General features: G+C 42.3%; 1 long non-coding RNA gene across 1 annotated transcript; it reads left to right on the forward strand.

Moving 5' to 3' along the window:
• Positions 1-18,814: 18,814 nt before the first annotated feature.
• On the forward strand, positions 18,815-19,386 carry LOC129848810 (uncharacterized). The gene is made up of 3 exons (XR_008758565.1): positions 18,815-18,947; positions 19,034-19,089; positions 19,183-19,386. It is a non-coding gene; the product is annotated as an uncharacterized LOC129848810 (long non-coding RNA).
• Positions 19,387-19,927: the final 541 nt, after the last annotated feature.

Genomic DNA, 19,927 nt, shown 5'->3' on the forward strand with positions numbered 1-19,927 from the left:
ATTACAACCTTCTAAATTGATGTCAATTGACTAATTTCCTTATATGAACTGTAACTGAGTAAATTTGATAATTGTTGCATGTTGTGTTTATATTTTTTCAGTGTATAGTACCAGTCAACAGTTTGGACACACCTACTCATTCAAAGGTTTTTCTTTATTTTTACTGTTTTCTACATTGTAGAATAATAGAAGACATCAACACTGTGAAATAACACATATGGAATCATGTAGTAACCAAAACGGTGTTAATCAAATCCAAATATATTCTATATGAGATTCTTCAAAGTTGCCACCCTTTGCCTTGATTACAGCTTTGCACACTCTTGGAATTCTCTCAACCAGCTTCACCTGGAATGCTTTTCCAACAGTCTTGAAGGAGTTCCCAAATATGCTGAGCACTTGTTGGCTGCTATTCCTTCACTCTGCGGTCCAACTCATCCCAAACCATCTCAATTGGGTAGAGGTCGGGTATTGCAGCCCTCCATAACTCTCCTTGGCCAAATAGCCCTTACACAGCCTGGAGGTGTGTTTTGGGTCATTGTTCTGTTGAAAAACAAATGATGGTCCCACTAAGCGCAAACCAGATGGGATGGAGTATCGCTGCAGAATGCTGTGGACTCATTTGGACTCATCAAACCAAAGGACAGATTTCCACCGGTCTAATGTCCATTGCTCATGTTTCTTGGCCCAAGCAAGTCTCTTCTTATTATTGGTGCCCTTAGTATTTTTTTTTTTTTTTTTTTTTTACTTCTCTAGGGTAGGGGGCAGCATTCGGAATTTTGGATGAAAAGCGTGCCCAAATTAAACTGCCTGCTACTCAGGCCCAGAAGCTAGGATATGCATATTATTAGTACATTTGGATAGAAAACACTCTGAAGATTCTAAACCTATTTGAATCATGTCTGTGAGTATAACAAAACATATTTGGCAGGCGAAAACCCCAAGGACAAACCATTCAGAATCTTTTTTTTTTAGGTCACTCTCTTTTCAATGAGCATTCATTGGGAATCCACATTTCTAAGCAACGTTCTTGCAGTTCCTATCGCTTCCACTGGATGTCAACAGTCTTCAGAAATTGGTTGAGATTTTTCCTTTGAGAAATTAAGAAGTAGCACTGTTCAGAACGAGGGTAGAGGCAAGTGTAATCTTTGTTAGAAGCGCATGACCTGAAAGCTCGCTACACATTGTTTTCCTCCGGTATTGAACACAGACGGCCACAGGAAAGGCCAATTTTATCAATTATTCACGTAAAAAAATACCTAAAGTTGTATTAGGAAAGTAGTTTGAAATGTTTGGACAAAGCTTACAGGTAACTTTTGTAGTCATGTTGCGCGAGTTGGAACCAGTCTTTTTCTGCATCAGAAGCGCCAAATAAATGGACATTTTGGATATATAACGACGGAATTAATCGAACAAAAGGACCATTTGTTATGTTTATGGGACATATTGGAGTGCCAACAGAAGAAGCTCATCAAAGGTAAGGCATGAATTATGTCTTTATTTCTCCTTTTTGTGTCGCACCTGGAGGGTTGAAATATGATTGTCTGTGTTTGTTTGCTGTGGTGCTATCCTCAGATAATAGCATCGTTTGCTTTCGCCGTAAAGCCTTTTTGAAATCTGACACGTTGGCTGGATTCACAAGTGTAGCTTTAATTTGGTGTATTGCGTGTGTGAATTCATGAAAGTAAAATTTTTATAGTAGTTTATTTGAAATTGGCGCTCTGCATTTTCACTCGATCTTGGACAGTTGGGACGCTAGTGTCTCACATATCCCAGAGAAGTTAAGCAATTCAACTATGAAGGCCTGATTCACGCAGTCTCCTATGAACAGTTTAAGTTGAGATGTGTCTGTTACTTGAACTTTGTGAAGCATTTAATCAGGAAGCAATTTCTGAGGCTGGTATCTCTAATGAACTTATCCTCTGCAGCAGAGGGAACTCTGGGTTTTCCTTTCCTGTGGCCGTCTTCATGAGACCCAGTTTCATTATAGCGCTTGATGGTTTTTGCGACTGCAATTGAAGAAACTTTGAAAATTCTTGCAATTTTCTGTATTGACTGACCTTCATGTTCTTATTTGACCTGTTCTTGCCATAATATGGACTTGGTAATTTACCAAATAAGGCTATCTTCTGTATGCCACCCCTACCGTGTCACAATACAAATGATTGACTCAAACTCAGTAATAAGAAGGAAAGAAATTCCACAAATTGACTTTTAACAAGGCACACCTGTTAATTGAAAAGCATTCCAGGTGACTACCTCATGAAGCCGGTTGAGAGAATGCCAACCAAGGCAAAGGCTGGCAACTTAGAACAATCTCAAATATATTTTGATTTGTTTGAAATATTTTTGGTTACTACATTATTCCATATGTGTTATTCAATCATTTTGATGTCTTCAATATTATTCTACAAGGAAGAAAGTTGTTTAACCTGTCTAGGATGAGGGTGCCGCTAGCGGCACTCCCCCCCCACCCCCACTGAAAAACCAGTGCCGCGAAATTCAAAAAAAAATTTTTTTTGAAATATTTAACTTTCACACATTAAAGTCCAATACAGCTAATGAAAGACACAGATCTTGTGAATCCAGCCAACATGTCCGATTTTTAAAATGTTTTACAGGGAAGACACAATATGTAAAGATGTACATCTATTACCTAAAAACACATTAGCATAATCCACCATCTTTTATTTGTCCACCAACACCAGTAGCTATCACCAATTCGGCTAAACTAAGATATTTATAGCCCCTAACCAAGAAAAAAACTCATCAGATGACAGTCTGATAACATATTTATGGTATGGGATAGGTTTTGTTAGAAAAAAGTGCATATTTCAGGTAGATGGCATAGGTTACAATTGCACCCACCGTCACAAATGGACTAGAATAACTACATAGAGCAACGTGTTTACCTACTTACTAATCATCAAACATTTCGTAAAAATACACAGCATACACTAATCGAAAGACACAGATCCTGTGAATACAGACAATATTTCAGATTTTCTAAGTGTCTTACAGCGAAAACACAATAAATCGTTATATTAGCATAGCACATAGCACATAGCAGCCCAGCATTGATTCTAGCCAAAGTGAGCGATAACGTCAACATCGCCAAAATATATTAATTTTTTCACTAACCTTCTCAGAATTCTTCAGATGACACTCCTGTAACATCATATTACACAATCCATATAGAGTTTGATCGAAAATGTGCATATTTAGCCACCAAAATCATGGTTAGACAATGTGAAATGTAGCCCAGGTGGTGAGAAAATGTCCGTGCGCCATATTAGACAGTGATCTACTCTTATACATAAATACTCATAAACGTGACAAAAAAAATATAGGGTGGACAGGGATTGATAGACAATTTAATTCTTAATACAATCGCGGAATTACATTTTTTAAATTATCCTTACTTTTCAATACAGTTTGCGCCAAGCGAAGCTACGTCAAAAAACATGGCGTCCTAAGCCACTAACATTTTCGACAGAAACACGATTTATCATAATAAAAATGTCCTACTTTGAGCTGTTCTTCCATCAGTATCTTGGGCAAAGGATCCTTTCTTGGGTCTAATCGTCTTTTGGTGGAAAGCTGTCCTCTGCCATGTGGAAATGCCAACTGCGTTCGGGATGAACTGGAAGCGTGCCCAGCAATTCACAGCGTTTCAGAAATAAATGCCCCAAAATCGCACTAAACGGATATAAATTGCTATAAAACGCTTTAAATTAACTACCTTATGATGTTTTTAACTCCCATAACGAGTAGAAACATGACCAGAGTAATATTACTCCCTCCACTAATGCTTGGAACAAGTGCGGGTCGATGTCCTCCAGGCGCATTACGCAGCAAGAAAAGAGTTCCTAGCTACAGGGTTTTTTAATTTGTAGTGCCTGTGAACGCGCAATCGACCCCATTCAAATCGTCATCACGTAAAGGCATCCAGGGGAAGACGTAAGCAGTGTCCGTATACTCATAGCAATAACTGCGGCCTTTTAACTGACTCCAGATCAGGGGCCAACATTTCTGAAATCTGACTCCATGTCAGGGAAATTGCTGTAGAATGGGTTCTGTTCCACTTAGAGACAAAATTTCAACTCCTATAGAAACTATAGACTGTTTTCTATCCAATAATAATAATAATATGCATATTGTACGATCAAGAATTTTGTGGGAAGCCGTTTCAAAAATTACACGATTAGCATAAATAGTGACAACAGCGCCCCCATCCTCAACAGGTTAAATCAAGAAAAACCTTGGAATGAGTTGGTGCGTCTAAACTTTTGACTGGTACTGTAAATGGAAAGATCATGTCATAAATGTTGGAATAAAGTGTAAGAAGGTGTTGAATCTTATGAGCTCGGTCTCTGGTTATGAATGGGGTGCTGACAGACAATCGTTGAAAGATATTTATAGAGTTAGAATCAGGACGACAATTGATTACAGGTAAATAGTTTATGGAAAAGCGGCAAAGACTTGGCTTCAGAAGCTGGACAGAATCCAGTATATAGCTTAATTAAAGGTGTTACGAATCTCCTGGCTGAGGATCCAAGGCCTCATATCAGCTTGGCAAATGGCTGATGATGACCAGACCCAACTCACCCACACAGGAGAAGAGTGGGGGGGCTGGGCCGGTTTTGACACCTTAAAACTCTGTCAAAAATTAGGCATTTCTCTATTGCTCTTCAGTATTGGGAAAGGAATGCTCCTTTGTCTACAGAAGATCTTTACCGCTAAAACTATAACTTCCAAAAAGTAAACACTGGAACAATATTTCTAACATCTGTCTGTTTGGAATGGTCAGTGGGGATCTAAAGAATAATCATGTCACATTGTTTATTATTTTGTGATGTCATTTAGAATGGTATCAAGAAAATACTGTACCTCGGAAAGTGTACATGTTTTATCTGTCCAGTTTCCATTCAGTACGTTGTCTGTGCGATATGAAAATGGATGAAACTATTTTTGCTAAGATAGGAATTAGATTTTACTTCCTAATGAGATAATTGTTGGATGTCATTAGGTGAATGCACCAATTTGTAAGTCGCTCTGGATAAGAGCGTCTGCTAAATGACTTAAATGTAAATGTAAATGTAAAATTGTTCTTCATATAAACTATGCACAGTGACTAGCCACGCCCCAAGTGAGGTCAGAGTTCGTGTCAGCATGACGGAACGCCCCCTTTTGCCAGAGTGCTTAAAAGGACTCGCTAAGAATTAACATATCAGACCAGAAAAGCGTGGAGCTTTAGCTACATGTTGAAAATGGTTAGAACTTAACCTCAACCCGAGGTGAAGAAGATAACGCCCAGACTAGACCTGAACATTGCCAGTCTGCAGCTATGCGTGCAAAGTGCTTCAAACTCAGACTAAAGACACAAGTTGGGAAGGATAAAATCCCATCTCAGATAATCATTGGTGCGTCTGAATATCTGCTGTGAAAACACTCCACTACAAGCACAGACAACTAAGAAGAATGACATTGTGACCGCTGGTGGACAATCAGAGCCTTACACCCACGGGAGAGCCCAACGAAACAACCTTCCGAGAGGACTTGGTTCTGACCGAGACAGACGACGAACGAAGGATTTCAACACGTGAATACATTCGTTCTTTTCTTACCCCAAACAGGCGGTGGTTCATGTGCAAGATATATGATTAATGTGGGAATAGTTATAGAATGTATCCACCATTAATTCCCTTTTTTCTCTCTCTATTTTCCCAACCCCCTTCTCTATCTCTGTGTAATAACACATCATATCTTGTCAGTCCACTAGGAACTTTTGTCTCATGTGTGTGTGTATGTGTATTCTGTGTTATTATTTAGTTAGTAAATAAATCATTAAATCAATTTGTGTAGTACTGAATAATCAGCAAAGCTGGGGTTCTTGCGGATCCAAGAAGGTTACGACTCTTCAGAATGAGACTGATATGAGGTAATGATTAATAAGTGACTGTTATCGAAAAAATAATTTCTTCAAGAATTTACAACAATAACTTCTTCCGTATTGCCCCACATTCCTAATTAGTTCATTTAAACGGGTTAACAATTAAACATAGTTAGTGGATTAAATAAATAACAGTCATCACATTAAAGAAAGTCACGACACGACAAAGGATATGTATTGGTGCATTTAAATCAACATCTGTATGTGTCTTACTAGTGGAGGCAGGTGAGATGCCTTTGGATAAACAAAAAATTGTCAGTAGCTTACTGGGTTGAAAGGCTGTGAGGTTTAGCATACCACTGCTACTGTTCTAGATGAATGTTGGGAAAATACTAGTAGACAAGGTAGTGGTTTTGGTCGGACTGTTGGAAAGCTTGCAGATGTGAGTGGTTTGAGGGAGTCGGAGGTTGACCCGTCTGTGGTAATAGGGGATGTTCCTCCATGGTTACACCAGGATCCTGGTGTTGATCTAACCTTGGTAGAGAAAAGGAAATATCTGTCAGAAGTCAGTGAAACTGGTTGACAATTCCATTGATCTATGTTTTTTACGCTTTTTTACCGCTTTTCACAGATGGCTCCAAGGATCCAGATATTGGTCGCTCAGCAGCAGGCATTTACGTTCCTGAACTTGATATGCAGAAGACTAACAGATGAACTGTGAGTTTACTCAGTGTAAATGTTGGTGATAATAGTTGCTCTCCAGTGGGTGTTCTACTGGGTAGAGGTCAGGCCAAATGTAAGATCAGAGACATTTTGATTGATGTGTGGCAGAAGAGATGTGGCGCTGAGCACAAGGGCCGGAATTTAAATGCCCTCCAAAGAAAGTTCGGTGGACCAAGATTGAAAGGTTAGATTAGGAAGGGAGAGCTTGTGTTTGCTGGTTTGCGCTTAGGGCATTGCACATTGACCTCGTCATTACATCTGGTTGGCAAACATGTGAATGGATTGAGTGTGGAATGTATGGTTGATGAAACATTGGACAATGTGTTGTTATGTTGTTGTAAGTATGTTGAAGAGAGAAACAGATTGAAGTGTAGGGTCATTGAGGTTTGACTGGGTTAGGAAGGGATTTGGGGGATGGGGGAGGGTCTATTAGAAGTTATTTGGGCTCTTTTTTATTTTCTCAGAAGTACTGAGTTAGGAAGGGGGATTCATAAATGTTTGAAACAGCAATTGACACTCGAGCACAGTAGGTGGCGGCATGCACCTTTTAACATTGGTTTGCGGACCGCCATTATATCATAGAAGAAGAAGACGACGACAACAACTGCCTGGTCAATTTCTTATTGCCGGTGCAGATTTTTGTTAGTTGTGTCTCTAAACTCACTTTAGTCAGTTGTCAGCTACTTGGTCCGTTGTTGGTGGAGTTATTTCCTACTTAAGAGGCATATTGTTTTGTAAATAAAGGGCCTAACGTATCACCTGACTACCTCAAGGTTGCCGTACCAGGATTCGTTGTCGTTACCTGCCTTTCCAATGAATACTAGTTTGAAAAATCTTCCACACATGGAAATAAGATGGTGGCACTGAGGGCTTGTCGGTTTACTGCTTTGTTTGCTTTCTACTGAGCCATTTACTTCATACTTGCATTGTTATATATTATTATTGTTGTTGCATTGTCGAGAAGGAACCTGCAAGTAAGAATTTCGTTGGATGGTGTATACCATGTGCATTCTGTACATACGACTAATAAAACTTGAAACATGGAAAACAGATGTTGTATGTTTTTGGAGGATTTTCCATTGACAACATGACTGAGCACCACAGATTACTGTACACAGTGTGTAGTGGTGCCTGGAGAAATTCTAACATTTTGGGAGTTTTTACCCTTATAACATGGCCAAAATTACAGTGACTAAATCAATGAAGGCTGGAGCAAAAATCTATAAAAAATCTGGCAAATTTTGTAGAACAAGACAGCAGCAGGACAGAAAATGACCTACTAGTCTCTAAGCCACTGAATCACATTTCTTGAGGCGTCATTACAGACCCGGGTTTGATCAAAGGCTGTGCCACAACTGGCCGTGACCGGGAGGTGCACAATTGGCCCAGCCTCGTCCAAGTTAGGGGAGGGTTTGGACAGGGGGGTGGGTCTTTACTTGGCTCCTTGCGCTCTAGCGACTCCTTGTGGTTGGCCGGCCACCTGCAGGCTGACTTCAGTCGTCAGTTGAACGGTGTTTCCTCCGACACACTGGTGTTGCGGGCTTCCGGGTTAAGAGTGCGGGTGTCAAGCAGTAGTGCGGCTTGGCGGGGTCGTGTTTCGGAGGACGCATGTGTCTTAATCATTAATAGCAATTAAATGTATTACAACTATGTTTATATTCACAATGAAATATTACATCTACTACTGAGACTCTTGTCTGTGTCATCGTGTCAGCTAAACTGGATGCACTGTCAGAATTAAGACTACCTGACAGGCTCACCGTTGAACTCGTCATTTTTCTTGTAGAATCAAGAGGACATAAAACAATATAGAGGTAAGATATTTATCGATTTAACGGCACGACACGTACATATTTTAATATATGCTGTTCATATTAATGCAAAATTAATGTTCTTTTTTAAAGATTTCTCACAAAAACAAGCGTATCTCTGTGAAGTGCCAATGGAGCACTGAGCGTACCACAAGCGTTTTATTTTCAACGGCTTTTACAGTTATTCAGGTCTTATCATGTTCATTTTGCTTTTGGAGACCCGTAGAAGCATTTTTTTAATTTTCATGGTTTTGCTCTCAAAGTCACACTTTCTTAATATAAAAACAACATTGGATGTACACACAAAAGTTTTTAAAAAATCAGGAGACTACCTTTAAGGTCTGTAAAAAATCGTATGAAAATGTGATATTTTTTTGTGTAGTTACACTTTAATTCAAGTGAGCAGGCACAGAGTACTGTTGTTGGGTTAGCAGTGTTTCTGTAGCACATATGAGATGGAGTTTGCCGAACAAAAGGCCACTTGATTGATGCAAGTAGTCATGATATCATTCTGACAGGTCATTCTGATAGGCTACTTTGTAGCTGGTCAACAATTAATAGAGAAGGTTTTTGGGAAAGCCTTTCCATCTATCAGAAGATAGTAATGATAGAAATAACTATTTCTATATTTTATCTGTTCCTTATTTGTTTGAAACCTGGACCTTTTTTCTTCATATTATGAGGCATGTCTTACCTTGCTTCAAAGTAGCCAAGCCAAAATACTACCATAGAAATGTTGAGGGAAATATTTTATAAACTCATATGTGCTCTCTTGTTGTTCAAATCAACTTTCCTTCAATGTTTAGAAATCATTGTCTGACTGCCCACACAGTGCGGATAGGTACTTATCACAGTATGAGGCCGTTCCTTATCATGCTAGAACAAAATACATACCTACTCTGTAGGGATGAACCTGACTTTGACTTACAACTTGACCTTAGCCAATCAGATAGCACGAACCTCCACGTGGGTGAGCGACAAGAAAAAGGAAAAAAGATGGCAATTTTCATCAGAATTGTTCTACCTAAAACAATAACGCTATATAATAAATAAATAAATAAATATCAAGTCTTTATATATTTTATGACTAGCTAAGAGTTTTGTGTTTGAAGAAGGATTTGTTGTTAGGTTTGATAATGTAAACTAGCTTATTAGTTAGCTATCTAGCAAGCTAACGTTAGCTTCACACACACTTCATATGAAACTAATGGTGTGGTGAGTGCATGATGCTAGCACAACAGCTAGCTAGCTAGCGAATCATGGTAACCATTTTGCTAACTTTAGCCAGGTAGCTAAAAACATGCATCTTTGGGCTGTATGCAGTTATGTAGAGTGGATACAATTGTTTCCTTGTTATCTTGCTAGCTAGTCATCTAGCTGTGGCCATTTGACTAGTATCAACAAGGTATTTCTTCAACACCAGCACAGCTAGCTAACATTGACTAGACCATAAAGCAACACACACAGACATGCAATACCAACAAACGCTACCTTCTGGATTGGAATATTTTAACAAGGCTGATTGGTTGACGACTTAACAATCTTTTCTGAGTGAACATAAAAGAGATTGACTGACGACAATTTTCGGAGGTGTTAAATACTAATCGGCAGGCAAACATTTGACAATCCTTCCGGTGTGTCTGAGCTGTAAGGGATATTACCATCTCTGTCCAAATATCTGTACATGAAACTGCTCAAATGTGAGGTGCAGCAGAGGAGCTGTTGGAGGATGCGCTCATTTTAATGGCTGGAATGGAATTTATGGAACAGAGTTTTCATATGGTTGATATGTTTGACTCCGTTCCATTGATTCCATTCCAGACATTACAATGAACCCGTCCTCCTATATCTCTTCCCACCAGCCTCCTCTGGTGTGGTGCGCATGTTAGAACGTCAACTGCGTTTTGGAACATTCTGCATAGGTCTACGGCTTTGCTCATGCCCATAAAATGTGAAGAAATAATCGTTTTTTGAACGTAAACATTTTCATCTATTCCATCAACCTTATGAATTGGTACAGTGTTAACCTCCCCTACACAACTTTGATACGCATCAGTGGTGGTTAAGAAATGATTATACGAAATCTCCACTGAAAACAAAGTGGTATACCTGCGTATAGCCTCCATTACACCACTGACTGTACGATTTGAGAAGGGTACTCCTCCCTCACTGCTTTTGCCCGTTCAAATCACCAACTGGTGCACCGCGGCTCAGGTTAGTAAAACTCCCTCACAGGCTATATTACAAAGGCACCCCAATTCTGATATTTTTTTCACTAATTCATCTTTTGACCAATCAGCTCTGAAAAAGATCTGATGTAAAAAGATCTCATGTAATTGGTCAAAAGGCAAATACGTGGCAAAAATATCAGATAGGCCATGTTCTACAGCTGAGGTGAGGCCACGCAACAACCAATGGTTGCGTGCCACGTCATCAATTGTGTCATCGACTGACTTCTGTCTGGTCACAGCCACACAGGCTGTGTTTACACAGGGAGCCCAATTCTGATCTTTTGCCCCACGTTATGGGCAAAACAGCTGATCTGATTGGTGAAAAGACCAATTAGTGGGAAAAAGATCAGCACTTGGCAGCTACAGACGCATGAACATGTATGACATTGAATATGCATTCATCAACTGTCTGTTTTTCTGTAAATTGTTGAACTGAATTTGGATTTTTTCTTTTGTCGTCCAATCACGTCAACGGATGACTCCTGTTGAAAAACAATTGGCTCAGTCCAGAATGGGTGGGTAGAGTTCACTCTTTAAAACCGTCGGATTGGTCCATGATGTGCGAACTCCAACCTCCAGCACACCAGTTCACACCAGCTGAATGAAATCCAGAGCACCTAATCGCAATTGGGAAATTGAACCAACTGAAATGAAGTTCATTGGCTGACAGCTGTACATAATTAGCCAGCCAGGTTAGAAGGGTCTGGGATTCCTTTATGAGGTGCAACCAAAACAGCTGTCAGAAATAGCAACAGGGATATTCTGGCAGGGTGTCTGGCTAGCATTAGTTCTAAATACTGTTGTGGTTTTGATCACTAATATGGCTGTGCCTTTTGGACTCTCTTTGAGGTTAGTTTTTCAATGTATTTATTTGTTTGGTTTACCTTTCTCTAATATTTTTCACTGGTTATTTATGGTCAACTGTCTGTTTTGTAGTGTTTCTTGGATTTGTTGCCTGCTAATTGGAGGGATAACGTGTTTTACCATTCAAGGTGTGTTTTGGTTTACCCTACTTCAGTTCATATTACTATAGTTCCGATAACTAATGGCTGTGATTTTAACAACCGGTTTTTCTTTGTTTCCTAGATAATGCTTATGGGCATCCTGCCTCCACTGGACCTGAACCAACTGGAGCCCATGCCCAAGCGAGTGTGGTGTCTGTTCCAAATGCTAAAGCTACTGGTTACAATAGCCCAGCAAATGTGACGTCGGGTCGAAATGCCACATCTGAAGCAACTGCCAACCGCGCCTCAGCAGTAGCGACCGGCCCCAGCGCCTCAGCAGTAGCGACCGGCCCCAGCGCCTCAGCAGTAGCGACCGGCCCCAGCGCCTCAGCAGAAGCGACCGGCCCCAGCGCCTCAGCAGAAGCGACCGGCCCCAGCGCCTCAGCAGAAGCGACCGGCCCCAGCGCCTCAGCAGAAGCGACCGGCCCCAGCGCCTCAGCAGAAGCGACCGGCCCCAGCGCCTCAGCAGAAGCGACCGGCCCCAGCGCCTCAGCAGAAGCGACCGGCCCCAGCGCCTCAGCAGAAGCGACCGGCCCCAGCGCCTCAGCAGAAGCGACCGGCCCCAGCGCCTCAGCAGAAGCGACCGGCCCCAGCGCCTCAGCAGAAGCGACCGGCCCCAGCGCCTCAGCAGAAGCGACCGGCCCCAGCGCCTCAGCAGAAGCGACCGGCCCCAGCGCCTCAGCAGAAGCGACCGGCCCCAGCGCCTCAGCAGAAGCGACCGGCCCCAGCGCCTCAGCAGAAGCGACCGGCCCCAGCGCCTCAGCAGAAGCGACCGGCCCCAGCGCCTCAGCAGAAGCGACCGGCCCCAGCGCCTCAGCAGAAGCGACCGGCCCCAGCGCCTCAGCAGAAGCGACCGGCCTTGAACAGACGGCCCGACCCCTCAACAAGCTAGATAGGGAGATCATAATTTTGTTTGCCCAACTTCTTAATCGTCTTTCCCCTGTTACTGTGCCTCCTTTTGAAGAAAAGGTCAAAGGTAACTGAGGTGGGGAGATGTGCCGACTAATGCACTTGGTTTAAATGAGGTTCTCCTTCACTTGCGTATCGTCATGCATATGGTTTTACATGGGTGGACGCTACATTGGTAGGATTTGTTTTTACAACCACACGACTAAAATTGACATCTGATTTGGCGATATTGCTGACACTTTTAGGTTCTACGGTTATACTTTTGATTTAGCCTGGTGTTCCTGCTACTCTTGCAAGATTTGTTCAATAAACCATTTGACTTTCTAAATACCTTGTCCTTCAAATATGTTCTCTTCTGCCTACCATGTGCTTTCTGTTTGGGAACAGACTGGGTCTGGAGTAAAAGGGAATGTGGTTCACAACACTTGTGTAAACAGATTTGTTTACCTTTGTTTCTGTAGTTCAAATGCTAAAGTTCTCAACTTGTCTGTAGCTCTCAATGTTTACCTGTTACCATAGGTGACTAAAGAATGTGAATGCAGTTTACCTCATCGTCCCATTGCCTGTCACTAACCTGTCCCACGGACAGGGACACAAGTTTCTCCTTGGCCTTATTCAGAAACATTAAAACAAATTTACGCGTTTGCCTGTTCTACAATGTTGGTCTGGCCAGACACATGGCTGCAATTTGTATATGCATTAATCACTTTCAGCTGTACTAAAATTGTCTATCAGACATTCCTTAAGTCAATTCTCATATGGTCTGGTGCACAATCCATTTCTACCTGACACCAATGAGGTTGCTCTTGCAGAAGCTCCTGGCAGACTTTTTTTCTCATGACAAACACAGGGGGTAACATTAATGTATTAACACCAGAAGGATAAACAATACAGCATCAAGACACTATCAAACTTGTATCAGTCTTTCCACAACAAAGCCATCCTTATGTGTGCGTGTGCATAATAGTGATACAAAATGTCAGTATCCTTTTCATGATCACAATCTTGTGAAACCTGCACCCTCCAAATTTATCAACCAGCACATTTGAGTTCAGCTGTAATATTTGTTCTATCTTTTCAGGGGGATGAAATTGAAATTGTAGGCAGCTCTGTAATGCTTGTTTGAAAAAGACAGATACTGTATCATTCTGCTGAGGACCTGCCTTACACAGGCCTACAAGCCCTCAGTCCAACCTCTCTGTCTATTGCGGACAGTCTGAGCACTGATGTAGGGATTGTGCGTTCCTGGTGTAAATCGGGCAGTTGTTGCAATCCCTGTACCTGTACCGCAGATGTGATGTTTGGATGTACCGATCCTGTGCAGGTGTTACACGTGGTCTGCCACTGCGGGAACGATCAGCTGTCCGTCCTGTCTCTCTGTAGCGCTGTCTTAGGCCTCTCACAGTACGGACATTGCACTCTTTTGCCCTGGCCACATTTGCAGTCCTCATGCCTCCTTGCAGCATCCCTAAGGCAAGTTGTTCATTGAACAGGCATGGGAAACAGTGTTTACACCCTTTGCAATGAAGATCTGTGAAGTTATTTTGATTTTTACCAAATCTCTTTGAAAGACAGGGTCCTGAAAAAGTGATTTTTTTTTTTTTTACTGAGTTTAGTTTTAAGGCGTCATGACTCTATTGACTTAGGATCCAATGCAAATGGATCGGGACGGTTTCGACACCTTTAAACTCTGTCATAAACTAGGCAGGGGAATCTCCCTCTCGCTCTTCAGTATTTGATTATATGCTGTTCATATTATTGCAAAATTACTGTTCTTCAAAAAAAAAGATTTCTCACAAAAAACAACTGTATCTCTGTCAATGGAGCACTGAGCTTTTTATGTTCATCGCCTTTTACATTTAATTCATGTTAAATTAGCTTTTTTGAGACTCGCGGAAACAACTTTGAGGAAAAACACCACAATGTGTACATGATGTGAGAAAGCTGCACCGCTCTGTCAACAGTCCAATGCTTATTATTGGACTTATTAGGTACAGTGGGTGAACACTCTATACTGTGCAAATAGGCATACTATTGACATTTTTTAAATGTACATTTTAATTTTCATGTTTTTTCCCTCAAAATCAAACAAGAACAATGGATGTTTTAAGTACAGAAAAATCAGTGGACCACTTTTTAAGATCTGGGAATGGGAAAAATCTATGAAAATTTCATTTTTTGTGTAGTTGTCCTTTAATTCATGTGTGCAGACACCTAGCACTGTTGTTGGGTTAGCAGTGTTTCTGTAGCACAGGCACCTAGCACTGTTGTTGGGTTAGCAGTGTTTCTGTAGCACAGGCACCTAGCACTGTTGTTGGGTTAGCTGTGTTTCTGTAGCACAGGCACCTAGCACTGTTGTTGGGTTAGCTGTGTTTCTGTAGTACAGGCACCTAGTACTGTTGTTGAGTTAGCTGTGTTTCTGTAGTACAGGCACCTAGCACTGTTGTTGGGTTAGCAGTGTTTCTGTAGCACAGGCACCTAGCACTGTTGTTGGGTTAGCAGTGTTTCTGTAGCACAGGCACCTAGTACTGTTGTTGGGTTAGCTGTGTTTCTGTAGTACAGGCACCTAGCACTGTTGTTGGGTTAGCTGTGTTTCTGTAGCACAGGCACCTAGAACTGTCGTTGAGTTAGCAGTATTTCTGTAGTACAGGCACCTAGCACTGTTGTTGGGTTAGCAGTGTTTCTGTAGTACAGGCACCTAGTACTGTTGTTGGGTTAGCTGTGTTTCTGTAGTACAGGCACCTAGTGCTGTTGTTGGGTTAGCAGTGTTTCTGTAGCACAGGCACCTAGCACTGTTGTTGAGTTAGCTGTGTTTCTGTAGTACAGGCACCTAGCACTGTTGTTGGGTTAGTGTTGTTTCTGTAGTACAGGCACCTAGCACTGTTGTTGAGTTAGCAGTGTTTCTGTAGTACAGGCACCTAGCACTGTTGTTGGGTTAGCAGTGTTTCTGTAGTACAGGCACCTAGCACTGTTGTTGGGTTAGTGTTGTTTCTGTAGTACAGGCACCTAGCACTGTTGTTGGGTTAGCGTTGTTTCTGTAGTACAGGCACCTAGCACTGTTGTTGGGTTAGCAGTATTTTTGTAGCACAGGCACCTAGCACTGTTGTTGGGTTAGCAGTGTTTCTGTAGTACAGGCACCTAGCACTGTCATTGGGTTAGCAGTGTTTGTGTAGCACACATGAGATGGAGTTGTAAAACAAAAGGCCACAGGATTGTTGCAAGTTGTCATGATATCATTCTGACAGGTCAATCTGATAGGCTACTTCTTAGCTGGTTAACATTTAATAGAAGGTTTTTGGGAAAGCCTTTCCATCTATCAGAAGACAGTTAGGTCTATCATTACCATAGCTATATTGTTTGAAACCTGGACCATTTTTCTTCATATTATGAGTCATGTCTTACCGTGCTTCAAAGTAGCCAAGCCAAAATACTACCATAGAAATGTTGAGGGAAATATTTTATGAACTCTTATGTGCTCCATTGTTGTTCAAATCAACTTTCTTTCTATGTTTAGCATTCATTGTCTGAGTGCGGATGGGTGCTTATCACGGTATGAGGCCGTTCCTTATCTTGCTAGAACAAAAGACGTACCTGCTGTGTGCGGATGAAACTGACTTTGGCTGACAACTTGACATTGAGGCAATCAGACAGCACAACAAGAAAAACGAAAAAAAATAGGGCACTTGTCATCAGAATTGTTCTACCTAAAACAAAGCTGCATAATACAACTTTTTTTCTTGAGCATGTCTTTATATATTTTATGTCTAGCTAAGAGTTTTGTTTGAAGAAAGATATTTTGTTGAGTTTGGTAATGTACACTAGCTTATTAGTTAGCTATCTAGCTAGCTAACGTTAGCTTGCTAACTGAGCAAGTCAGTCACATACACTTCATATGAAACTAATGGTGTGATGAGTGCAGCATAATGCTAGCACAACAGCTAGCTAGCGAATCGAATCACAGCTAGCTAGTGAATCAGCAAATCAGCGAATCGAATCACAGCTAGCTAGTGAATCATGGTAACCATTTAGATAACTTTAGCCATCTAGCTAAAAACATGTCTCTTTGGGCTGTATGCAATTCTGGAGAGTGGATACAATGGTTTCTTTGTCATCTTGCTAGCTAGTTATCTAGCTGTGGCCATCTGATTAGTATCAACAAGGTATTTCTACAACACCAGCGCAGCTAGCTAACATTGACTAGACCATAAAGCAACACATACGGACATGCAATGCCAACAAACGCAACCTTCTGGATTTGAATATTTTAACAAGGCTGATTGGTTGACGACTTCACAATCTTTTCTTTGTGAACATAAAAGAGATTGACTGCCGACCCTCAGAGATTGACTGTCGACACTGTTCGGAAGTGTTAAATACTAACATTAGACAATCCTACCGGTGTGTCTGAGCTGTAACGGATATTACCATCCCTGTCCAAATATCTGTACATGAAACTGCTCAAATGTGAGGTATAGCAGAGGAGCTGTAGGAGGATTGGCTCATTCTAATGGCTGGAATGGAATTGACGGAACAGAGTTTCCATATGTTTGATATGTTTGACTCCGTTCCATCGTTTCCATTCCAGACATTACAGTGAACCCATCCTCCTATAGCTCCTCACACCAGCCTCCTCTGGTGCGGTGCGCATTTTAGAACATTCTGCATAGGCCTACCGCCATGTGTACATTCATACACTTAAAATGTGAAAAAGTAACAGTTATACAACCTGGGTCAAGGCTGTATAATTCAACACCTGTGTCAAGGCTGTATGATTCAACACCTGGGTCAAGGCTGTATAATTCAACACCTGGGTCAAGGCTGTATGATTCAACACCTGGGTCAAGGCTGTATGATTCAACACCTGGGTCAAGGCTGTATCATTCGTTCCAAAGTGCCTTCAGAACACAAGAGACTGTGCTGATGTCACAGAGTCAAGGTCACCTACCTACCTGGCATCCAGTCAGTCAGCATGATTACGTCCTCGCTCGTTTACAGGCTTTTTGTGTGAGACCCTGGATTGACCTTGAGGGGTTTAGAATATAAAATATGGTAAAGGTTTGTGATGTGAGACCTTGGAAGCTTTGAAGCTAAACATTCTGATCTGTTTCATCAGCCTTATGAATTGATACAGCATACACCTCCACTATACTACTTTGATACACATCAGTGGGGATTAGGCATTGAGTACACGAAATGTCCATTGAAAACAAGGTGGTATACCTGCGTATATCCTCCATTACACCACTGACTGTTCGATTTGAAAAGGGTACTCCTCCCTCGCTGCTTTTGCCCGTTCACATCACCTTCCGTAGAACGGTGCACCGGTAGTAAAACTCCCTCAAAGGCTGCATTTACAAAGGCACCAATTCTGATATTGTTTTCACTAATTAGTCTTTTGAACAATCAGCTCTGAAAAAGATCTGATGTGAAAAGATCTGGTTTGAAAATATCTGATTTGATTGGTCTAAAGACCAACAAGTGGAATAAAGATTAGAATTGGGCTGCCTGTGTAACACAGCAATAGATCACTTTCTACAGCAAATGTGAGGCGACACAACAACCAATGGTTGCGTGCCACGTCATCAACTGTGTCATCCACTGACATATGATGTGATTAGCTGATACTTAAAATACTTATCAAGGCGATGTCAGATCTGTCAGACGTCAGCAACGTCTAAGCTTTGGAAAGTGGCTGAAGTCTGTTTGGAAGCAGCGATAAACTCCCTCATAGTCTGTTTGGTCCCAGCCACACAGGCTGTGTTTACACAGGGAGCCCAATTCTGACCTTTTGCCCGACGTTGCTGGCGAAATAGATGATCTGATTGGTGAAAAGACCAATTAGTGGGAAAAAGATCAGCATTTGGCAGCTACAGACGCATGAACATGTATGAAATTGAATATGTGTTCATCAACTGTCTGTTTTTCTGTAAATTGTTGAACTGAATTTGGTGTCTTTCTTTTGTCGTCCAATCATCTCTGTTATTCACCATACGTCAACGGATGACTCCTGTTGAAAAACAATTGGCTCAATCCAGAATAGGTGGGTAGAGTTCACTCTTTAAAACCGTCGGATTGGTCCATGATGTGCAAACTCCACCCTCCAGCACACCAGTGCACACTGGTTAGGTGCACACAGAGCACCTAATTGCAATTGGGAAATTGAACCAATGGAAATGAAGTTCATTGGCTGACAGCTGTACATAATTAGCCAGCCAGGTTAGAAGGGTCTGGGATTCCTTTATGAGGTGCAACCAAAACAGCTGTTAGACACAGCAACCGGGAGATTCTGGCAGGGTGTCTGGCTAGCATTAGTGCTGAATAATACGGTTGTGTTTTTGCTCACTAAGATGGCTGTGACTTTTGGACTCTCTTTGAGGTTAGTTTTTCAATGTATTCGTCTGGTTGGTTTACCTTGTTTTAAAGTGTTCACTGGTTATTTATGTTTAACTGTCTGTTTTGTAGTGTTTCTTGGATTTGTTGCCTGCTAATTGGAGGGATAACGTGTTTTACCATTCAAGGTGCGTTTTGGTTTACACTACTTCAGCTCAAATCGGTCTAGTTCCGATAGTTTAAAGCTGGCATTTTACCACAATGTTTTCTTTGTTTCCTAGGTAACGCTCATGGGCATGCTGCCTACCCTGGACCTGAACCAACTGGAACATCTGCCCCAGCAAGTGTGGTGTCTGGTCCAAATTCCAAAGCTACTGGCCACAATGCCCCGTCAGCAGGAGCTACTGGCCACAATGCCCCGTCAGCAGGAGCTACTGGCCACAATGCCCCGTCAGCAGGAGCTACTGGCCACAATGCCCCGTCAGCAGGAGCTACTGGCCACAATGCCCCGTCAGCAGGAGCTACTGGCCACAATGCCCCGTCAGCAGGAGCTACTGGCCACAATGCCCCGTCAGCAGGAGCTACTGGCCACAATGCCCCGTCAGCAGGAGCTACTGGCCACAATGCCCCGTCAGCAGGAGCTACTGGCCACAATGCCCCGTCAGCAGGAGCTACTGGCCACAATGCCCCGTCAGCAGGAGCTACTGGCCACAATGCCCCGTCAGCAGGAGCTACTGGCCACAATGCCCCGTCAGCAGGAGCTACTGGCCACAATGCCCCGTCAGCAGGAGCTACTGGCCACAATGCCCCGTCAGCAGGAGCTACTGGCCACAATGCCCCGTCAGCAGGAGCTACTGGCCACAATGCCCCGTCAGCAGGAGCTACTGGCCACAATGCCCCGTCAGCAGGAGCTACTGGCCACAATGCCCCGTCAGCAGGAGCTACTGGCCACAATGCCCCGTCAGCAGGAGCTACTGGCCACAATGCCCCGTCAGCAGGAGCTACTGGCCACAATGCCCCGTCAGC

The sequence above is a fragment of the Salvelinus fontinalis genome, unplaced genomic scaffold (genome assembly GCF_029448725.1).
Source record: "Salvelinus fontinalis isolate EN_2023a unplaced genomic scaffold, ASM2944872v1 scaffold_1197, whole genome shotgun sequence".
Classification (NCBI taxonomy): Eukaryota; Metazoa; Chordata; class Actinopteri; order Salmoniformes; family Salmonidae; genus Salvelinus; species Salvelinus fontinalis.